A 9,903-nucleotide genomic window follows, 5' to 3' on the forward strand; every position below is an offset into this window, starting at 1 on the left:
GGGGGCGCAAGTTCCATCCGATCCCGGTTGGGAAACTAAGATCCCGCATGCTGCGCGGTGTGGCCAAAAACAAAAACTGGGGCTGTTCAAAACAAAAGGGCCTGCGTAAGTATCAGGAAGCCAATAGGCTTCATGAGAATGGGGACACCAAGCCAGGAAAGAGAACTGGGCGGAGAGCAAGGAGCACAACCAAATGGATCGGACAGTTGATGAACATTGGCTCCCCTCCTGCTATGCATCAGGCCCTGTGCTGGACTCTGGGGTCTGGGTACACCATGAATGAGTGTGGGCCCCTTCATATGGAACACACAGGTTAGCAGCTGGTGTACCCAGTGTGCTTGGTTGAGGAGTCTGAAGTTGATAACACACACAATAAACAGTGTTTGAGAAAGATAATTCCAGCAGGGTGTGTAGGAGGAAGGAAAAACCTGGGTCAGAAAGGACAGTGTGGCAGTGACTGTGGGAATTTGGGCCAAAGGTGGAATCTAGGGGTTGGAAAGGAAGGGTAAGTGAAGAAAGTAACAAATAATACATGTTGTAATAAAAGCAAGAAAGGGAAGAATTTGGTAATAGATCAGATATAGGATGGTGAAGGAGGGAAAATAGTTAAGAATTAATCCTCCTTCATGGTGAGTTTGAGGGGTGGGAGGGTCACCGTGGGAAAGGGGGTGGAGCTGGTATGAGGGACCTGAGGGTGAGATCAGTCACTCCTAGGCCATGTGAGGGCAGGTATCCTGTAGGTGACTGGACTTGGAGACAGGGAAGACCTGAAGGGTAGTGGCCGCCTTGTATAAAAGTGTCCCCGTCACTATGGGTATGCAAACAGCTTCAGAACACTGGCCTGGGATATTGTGGACAGATTTCATACATCAGGTAGAAAGCTGGAGTCAACAACAGTGAAAGTGGCTTCTGCCTGAGGGATTTGGTGAGCGTTGGCTGGGTGAGCACATGTGTGGGAAGTATGCCTGTATGTGTGGGAAGAAGGTTGGCAACTGTCTCCTCAATTTTGGCTAAAGAAGGGGCCAGTGATGCCTGGGAAGCGGGGGCTGAGGCCCAGGTGAGGCACTTCAGCAGCCTGGGATCCCTCCCCCAGCTCCACCTTGGGAGGCCCTGGAGCCCAGGACTGTGCTGCCTGCCAGGCCTTTCCTGGAACTTGGCAGAGGAGGGAGCCCCTCCCTGCCTGCCCTGGCACACTCCAGGCACACGGTGTCCCCAGGGGCACCTTGCAGACACCCCAGGAGACTGGGGCATGGGACAGGTCCCCACCCTCGCAGGAAGAGTCCTGCTCTGGGCTGACATCTGAGCTCCCCGCCCTGGGGCTGTCATCCTCACAATGGCCCCGCCAGACGGCAGGAGACATAAGGCGCAGAGAAGGAAGGAGAAGCTTTGTGGCTGGGTGGCAGGCTTCGTGGGTCTTTGTTGTGGCTTTGGGTGGGAGGGTGGGTAAGGCAGAAAAGCAGGGTCTCAGGCTTCAAAGCACCTCCCCACCTGCTTCTCCTTCCCTCTGAAGAAATCTTCAGGGGCCTAGCGGTTTTGAGGGGAGGGGACAGGAAGAGACTCTGAACTCTGGGTCAACTGAGCACGGAGATGGGGAAGATCTTCTTGCCCTATAATCCTATTTCTCCCAGCATCCTCTTCCTCTGCTCCCCACCACCCTAGACCAAATTTCTACCTCCATCTGCAACTAAGGGTTACATCCCCCACGCCAAGACCTAGAGAAGCATCCCAGCGTGGTGGGGGAATGCGACAACGCGTACCCAGCAGCTGTCTGGTGGGTCACACCTGCCGGTTGGGGTGAGGAGAGTGCCCCTCCCAAGTGGGCAGAGCCCGCTCTGCTCGGGCTGGGGGCGGCGAAACGCTTTAATGGAGGGGAGAGAAGGCAGAGGGATGCGCAAACCAGCCACGTGGAGGTCCCGAGTGACAGGCAGGGCGGGAGCCGGGAAGCGGGCGGTGCGCTCGCCCCTCCCGCTCGAGGGAGCCTCCGAGCGTCGGGTCGTCGCTGACCGCAGGCTGCAAGAGCGGTTGATCTGGTGAGCGAGCACACCCACTTACCCAGCTGCTGAGTCAGGCTGTTCTCACTCCCCGCTCGCCCGCCCGCCCGCCCGCTCGGGACATTGTGTTCCAGCCCCGGCGCGCTGGCACCGGGCCCAGGCGCTCACACCAGCCTCCTCGCCCTGTTTGTGCTCGCGGCTTGCGCTCGGCGCGCAGCTTCCCCGCCGCCGCCGCAGCCCTGCGAGCGCGCGCTGGGGCCGGGCCAGGCGCGAGCACCCGGGACGGCCGGGGGCTGGTGCGCAACCCCTCGGACGCGCGGCCCTGACCGGTCACCGGCCTTGGCGCAACCAGACCACTCCATCTCCCACCTGAGCCCCGACTTGGATCCCCAGTCGTGTAGGGGGCCCGGGGCAGCACAGTCGGGAAGGGGTGGGGTCAGGTGTTGGTTGGTAGCTCCATGCAAGAGAAGGAGCCGCCCAGACTGCCGCCCAAGCCCCACCAGCGCTCAGTCCAGGAGTCTGGAGGAGGATAGCAGGGAGTGCGTCAGCCCCAGACTTGGGAGACCTGGGATGCAGTCACGTGACAACGGAAGCCCGCTAGAGGGGGCCCATTCAAGCCATATCCCCGAGGAGCCTCCCTGTTCCTCCGACCCCTTCCCTGATTGATCCTTTCTTCACACAAGCCTGGAGACTCCAGGGATCCCCAGGGGCTGGCAAACGAAGCCCAGCTCTTTTGGATAGCTTGGGAACCCCCTGGCACGATGCCAGGGGTAGGAAGAGCCTGGACACTAGCGAGTGGGAGGGGGCGGCAGGGTGGAGGAAGACGACCCCAAACCCGAGCCTGACCCCTCCCTTTGTCCAGCCCAAACCCGGATTTATTCAGGGCCACGTCTTCTCCTTGCCCATCCTTCTGCAGAAAGACGTCCCTGAACGCTGGTCCTGAAGGTTCCACCATCTCTGAACCAAGGAGGGGACAAAGGACTTACATACTGAGCCCCTACCATAGGGAAGGCTCTGTTAGGTCATGCTAAGGATGTTATCAAGAAGTTTATGACACAGTTCCTAAAGTCGTTTCTTCTCCCTCCTTCCAAACTCCACAGTTTCCTGTGCCACTTCCCATGCCAGGAGGGCCCGTCCTCCATGTCTACCCATCTCTCAAGCTCTAGCTCATAAAGCCTGCTTGGAACAGCGCCAGCCCAATCTGATTCCTCTCTCCTCTGAAAGCCCAGCACACTCAGTCTGTACCTTTCTCAGGACACAGCATATGGCCTGTCTCATATTCTAGTGATCTGTTTACTAATACTGTTCTTTTAACCAGATTAGAAAGTCCTTGAGGTAGAAACAAAGTCTGCTTCTTTGAGGCCTCCCCCCCATGGCTTGAGCTCATCCCCCACAGGCCAAGCTTGGCACTGGAGTTGATGTTCAATAAATGTTGGGTGTATTGAAATGATTTCCTGCCCTTGGGCAGTTTGCAGACCAGTTGAAGAGACAAACACATGGCATGTGAGGTTAAATAATAACCCAAGCCAGCAGGTGGTGAGTACCAAATGTGTTAAGAGCTATAGGGACTCAATAGGAAGGAGGTGGTGATATGGGAGAAAGATCCCAGGAGGTTCTAGGCCTTGAGCTCTGTGTGTGGAGGAGGAGAGAAAAGGCGTGGAGGTGACTCAGTCTGGTTGACATCACCACAAACCAGCCTCCATGTCAGGCACTTCACATACATTGTCTCTAATATTTAAGGGAGGGGGCTAGGTTTGGGAAGAGTGGAGGGGACAGTACCCAAGCCAGACCTGCCCAGAGCCAATCAGAGTGTAGAGGCAGCCTTGGGTCTGGCAGCACCCCACCCTCACTCCCCGGGCACCGCCTGTTCCCTGGCCTGCCACTCCTACATACTACACCCAAGACAGCTGCCCAGCACTGCCCAGCTCTGGATGCACTCTGGTCCCACCCTGGTGAACAACTGGCTGTGTGACCTTGGGCAAGGCACTTCCTTTCCTACACCTCCCTGTCATCTGTACCTCCATTACAGCACTTACAGCCTGTGATTCTAAGTCAGTGTCCAAGTGATGCTTGCCACCTTCCCTGATGTGACCTGGGCTGCTGTGCCTCTCCCCTCCCCGACACCTCCCCTCCCCCTCCCCGTCCCCTTGCTCCCTCCCAGTCTGGAGCTGCTGAGAGGAGCACTGGGTACAGAGTGTGAGCAGGGATAGTAGGTTTCCTGTGGTTGCAAAAGGAACATCGGGACTTTCCCTGCTGTGGGAGAAGTGGGGGAGGAGGAGGCAGGGCCAACCTCGAAGGAACCTCTGCTCTCTTCCCTCCCCTCAGTGCTCCCAGCTCTGAAAAAGGCTGGTACAGTTTGTTACGCTGGGGCCGGAATGTACCGTGTGTTTCATATGGCCTCTGTCCAGTCCTACACTGGCTGCTTTATATTTATACTTCCTTCTTCAGCCGTGGCATCCTGCTGCCTGTCACCCCTGCTCTCATCTGCCTACCTCCCACCTGGGCTCCCGCACCCACCATGGGTCAGACCTTGGGATCTATACTCTTCTGGGAGGTGAGGGTGGGGGGCAGAATGAGCCCTGGAGGAGAGAAGTTGGACTCGGGAAGGTCGAAGCCCCCAGTCCCCTTCTCTCTCTCCCATCAGCCAGCCCAAAACAGCCTCCAAGGCCATGGACACTTCAAGCTGGGTCCAAAGATTCTCTGGGCCTCTGAGGCTCCTTGCCACCCTGTTTTCCCGAGCACTTCAGCAGTTATACCTGAGCCCAGCTAGAGAAGTGAGCTGAAGACTCTTTTGAAGTTGCCCCCCACACCCACCCCAAAAGCTTGGCAGACCTGTTAATCCTTGATCCTCCCCCACTGGTCACAGAGAACACGGAGGAGGTGGGAGGTGGGAGAGGGGTATCCTACCACCCGCCACCCCAGGAGTCACACATTACTAACAGAAGCTGCAAAATGGAATTTGACACTTGGTGACATAATGATTTTTGAGTGGTGACCACTTTAATCTCCTCAAAGTGGCTTTGATATCTAGAGATCGATACGTTTGTGATCTGGCTTTCCTCCCCCAGGAGCATGTGATATTATTATTCACAATAATAGCTCATATCAGTTGCCTCCTAGGGACCAAGCATTGGGCTCAGGGCTTGATATACACAAGCTCATTTACTCTTCACAGTGACTCTAGGAGGTGGATGCTACTGTGAGCCCACTTTGACAGTTAAGGTAACTGAGGCTCAGAGAAGTGACAGAGTTGGGATTCACATTTAGGTCTGTCTGACAACAAAGCCAGCACTTCGAAGTGTCCTGCTAGATGGCTTAGATCATGTACCTAAATCACAAACCTTCCATTTCTCAAGCCTCAGAGTCTTATTCCCTCCTCTCTTCAAATGCTTCCAGGAACTCTGCCTCCTTAGAGCCCATGCATGCCTTGAGGTATAATATGACAGCCAGAAAACCATTTTCAGCCCATTTGACAGGCTGAAATGCAGAGGCCCCAGAGGACACTCAGTGAGGGCGGTGGGTGGTCAGGCCTGCTGGCTGTGTGCGGCCTCAGTCGTCTCTCGGCCGACTGGCATGCCTGCTGCCACTCAGCCCCTCACCTGGGAGTAAACTTTGCCTCACTGTACTGCTCCAGCACTGGGAACTAAAAACCAGGGGCTGAACCTGGGTTCCGGGTCTCTAAACTCAGGACTGTCTGTGGCACCCAGTGACACGGTGGCATGGCCTCTCTTAGGACCCATTCACAGCAGGGTTTTGGCAGAAATCACCACCATTACGTCAATCCCTGGCCATATCAGGGTGTATACATTTCACTTATATGTCCTAACTCAGTACAATCTTAATGTAAGGAGATCTAAAGTAAGGAGAACAGTACCCACTTTCTCGATGGGCAAACCGAGGCAAGAGAAGCTAAGTTGCTCACCCAAGGGCAAGAAACTAAATTTGTGACTGTGATATCTGGGGTGCTTTGTTTCATAACATAGGGCCTCTCCTGAGCTAAGAGAGGAAGAGTTTCCCAAGACGTCCCCAAACATGGTGACATGTGACCTTTCATCCAGCCCTATCACCCTAGGAAGTGACCACAGCACCACACTGCCCATGCCACCCTTATCTACTCCCAGGGCTGAAGCAAGGGCACCAGACATCCTGTAGTTAGTTGGCCTGGCCAAGTCTCTGGCTTCCTTTCCTTTGTGGCTCTCACAGGCACATTTTGTCCCCTCTGAGCCCAGTTCTTTCTTCCTCTTTTATCCTTCCTTCTCTCTTTTTCTCTCCTTGCTCACTGAGAGCCCTGTTTATATGCCTCCATCCATCTGTGTTTGCTTTTCACCTTTGCTTTTTGTATGTCCCTTCTCCTGGGACGTTTCCTAAGGTCCCCTCTGCCTTCTGCCCTCTGACACCATCTTGTTTGCGAGGAAGCATCTTCCACTCCTACCCCCACCCCCACTCCTTACCTCACCTCCAACTTTAGAAGACAGGTCAGATTGCTCTGGTTCATGCGTTCAGTGTGCTCTTCATGAGTGCCTACTGTGTGCCTCAGGAACTGTGTTAATGCCTGGGGAATCCAAAGTCCAAAAGCTGTGCTGGAGCATCTATTAAGTACCTACTGTGTGCACCAGGCATTGTGCTTCAACTTGGGGGCACAAAAGCTAGTCATTGTCCTCAAGAGGTCTCTGGGCTGGGAATTCCCTGGTGGTCCAGTGGTTAGGACTCCAGGCTTACACTGCCGAGGGCCTGGGTTCGACCCCTGGTTGGGGAACTAACATCCCAAGAGCCACGCAGCGTGGCCAAAAAATAAACAAAAATTATTTTTTTTAATTAAAGAAAAAAGAGAGACCTCCCGGCTACTTGGGAAGACTCACAAAAACAGATCACTATAATGCCCTGGGAAGTCAGGGACTTGGTGTGGCCAGAGGGCTCTGGGAGGGCTCCTCTGAGGAGGCCAGTCTTCAAGTCTGAGAGGAGCTAGCCAAGCAGAGCAAGGGTGCAGGGCGTGCCAGGTAAAAGGAACAGTGTGTATAAAGGCACACAGGCATGAAGCAGCCCTGGGTTCTCTGGCGGGCACTTTGAGTTGTTTGGTCTGGCCTGGACTTGGAGTGCAGGTTGGGGAACCTGGGCAGATGTGGCCAGAGGCAGGCAGCCCCAGATGGTACAGAACCTCCTGTTCCAGCAAAAGAGTTGACCTTTGTCCTGGAGCAGCCAGAAACCCAAGCAGCCTTATGGCTCCCTACAGCCTAGGAGCCCCAGGGCTGGGCCTGGGCCAGGACTGAAACACTCTCTCGAGTCCCCATTAACCCACATTTACTGTCCTTTGGCTCAGCAAGGCCAGAGGGAGAGTTAGACACTTCAATGTAATGCTGTTTCTAAAGCATAATCATTCATTCATTCATAAATGTTTAGCAAGCTCTGATGTTTGCCAGGTGCTGCTCTGAGCATTGGGAATTGGTCATTGAACCCCATGGAGGTCCCAGCTCTCAAGAAACTTTACCTCCTTGGCAGTTGCGGAGGGAGGATAGGCCATAAACAAACAAACAAAACAAAATAAATAAATCAAAAAGATAATTTCAGATGGTGCTAAGTGCAAAGGAAAATAAAACACAGTGATGCAGTCGTAAGTAATGGGGTGGACTGCTCTAAGGACAGTTATGTATGAGCTGAGACCTAGATGACAAGAACAAACCAGTATGTGAACATCTGGGGACTTAGGGTTCTAGGCCAAGGAAAAATCACATGCAAAGGCCCTGAGGCAGGATGGAGCTTGGTGTTTTTCAGGTTTAGAAAAAAATGTTGAGTTCACATTCATTACTCCCCAGCGACTCTACGTAAGGATTATTGTATCCCTTTTGTAGAGGTGGAAACTGAGGCTCAGAATGGTTAAGTTCCTTGGCCAATATCCTAACTGGTAGTACAAATTTTGGCCTAAATCCACAGCTCTTTTTTTCTACCAGAGTATCACGTACAGCAACCAGTGTCCTAAATTATTTAGGAAGGTCCAGTTTCCAAAATTCTGTCTCACTGTTCTCTGGAGATTCATCCTGGAGGTTCTCTGTGTCCCAAATCATGACTTCAAGCCCTGTCTCTGTCATAGTCTACTAGCGGCCGCCTAGGATGAGTATTTCATCACCCTAAGCCTCAGTTTCACCATCTGTAAATAGGGAGAGTAAGAATTCCAATGTCATAGGTTTGCAGAGAGGATTAAATGAGGTAATCCATGACAGGTCAGTACAGTGCCTGGAACGTGGCACACATTCAACCCATGGTAGTTCTTAAAACTGGGGTCGACTGCAGAACGGTCCTGCCACCACGTGACGCCTCTGATGCAGGAGCCGGGCAGGGTAGCTGTGGGAGGAGAGAGCAGGAGCGGGCGGCCAGGAGGGCCTCTTCCCTTTACTCAGCCACTCCTCAGCTCCTCGCGCTGGGATCCCACACTGACACATCTTGTACTTCCCGTTTCCAGGGAAATTCCTCGCGCTGGACCGCACCCGCCCTTGAGGACCTCCCGATCTCTTTGGGCAGAGCGGAAGCCAGGCAGAGCCGGGAACGTGAAATGACAATCCTCAGCCCTGTGTGTGCCACGAGCCCCCGGGGGCAGGCGGCCACGCTGCAGGAGGGCAGGGGCGGCAGAGAGAGCCTGGCGTGGGCTGCTGGGACAGAGTCCTTCTCAGAGGAGGTGGGGACCCCGTGGAGTACGTGACTCCTGCCCCTCCAGCCTGCACGCTCCAGTTAGCAGGACAGAGACCCCTCCCCACCCATCCCCAACGTTCCCGGGCTTTCTGCTCTGCTGGGAAGCGCTGTCATCCCTCCCCCCGACCAACACTCCTCCCAGGCACCCCTGAGAGGACCAGTTGCAGCTGAGGGTGGGGGTGGGGAGAGTGCTGCCAGGGCTCTCAGATCCCTAGCCTCTCTCTCCCACCCCTCCCTCGCCCCCAACTGCTGAGCTGCTTCGAGGTTTAAAGCAAAACACGATTCCGTCCTTCCTGCTGCTCAGGGGCAGCAGTGCTGCTTGAGGTTATTTTTAGCAGGGATGCAGGGAAGGCACATTTCTCCTGGACTTTCGCTGGGGACACCCCTCACCCCCCAGCCAAGACTCGGCCGGGGGAGTCTGGTACGGAAACCCCCGTCTCAGAAAGGGGAAACGCGTGTGTTTTCTGTTCCTTCAACTCATCAGAACAGGAGTTGCAGTCAAGCCTGGGGTTACACTGATGGGAAATGTGAGGTTCCAAAGCCAGTGTGCTGCCCTCATCCCTGGTCTCCGAGTCCTTGTAAATCTGGGGAGCAGGAGGTGCCTGGGGCCTGTGATGCCCAGTGTGTGGGTGTTGGGGTCCAAGGGGAGCCAGCACTGTGGACCGCATGGGGGCACCAGGCATTCTGGGTGGTGTTTATGCAGGTACTTGCTTTATAATTCATTAAACTGATCATGTCTGTTCTATGTATTTCTCTGTATGTGTGTCTCTTATGCTAGCAGTACTTTACTGAGGTATACTCTACATACAGTAAATTGCATAAATCTTAACGGCACAGCTCAATGAATTTTGACAAATATGTATACACATGTAACTATCACCTAGATAGAGACTTGGAACATCTTCAGCATGCCTAAGTTCCCTCGTGCCCCCTCCCAGTCAGTCCCCACCCCAGAGGTAACCAAGATCTGATTTCTCTCACCATAGATTAGTTTCCTGTGTGTGTGTGTGTGTGTGTGTGTGTTACAAGGTTAAAAGAAATACAGCTGCTATCATGAAGAATGAAATAGGCAATAAAAAATTTAACGTGAGAAGGGGGCCTCAAAAAAGGAGGGTAATTGGAGTTTGAAAAAGCTAAGGAATCATTGCAATGGGAAACGGAAGGTTCCAGAGCCAACCCCTCAGGACTGGGACAGGACGCTTGGGATACTTCTATGAGCCGAGTGGCAGTG

Source organism: Delphinapterus leucas, chromosome 10, assembly GCF_059928025.1.
Source record: "Delphinapterus leucas isolate spDelLeu-1000000601 "Yukka" chromosome 10, BTC_Dleu_Yukka2, whole genome shotgun sequence".
NCBI lineage: Eukaryota > Metazoa > Chordata > Mammalia > Artiodactyla > Monodontidae > Delphinapterus > Delphinapterus leucas.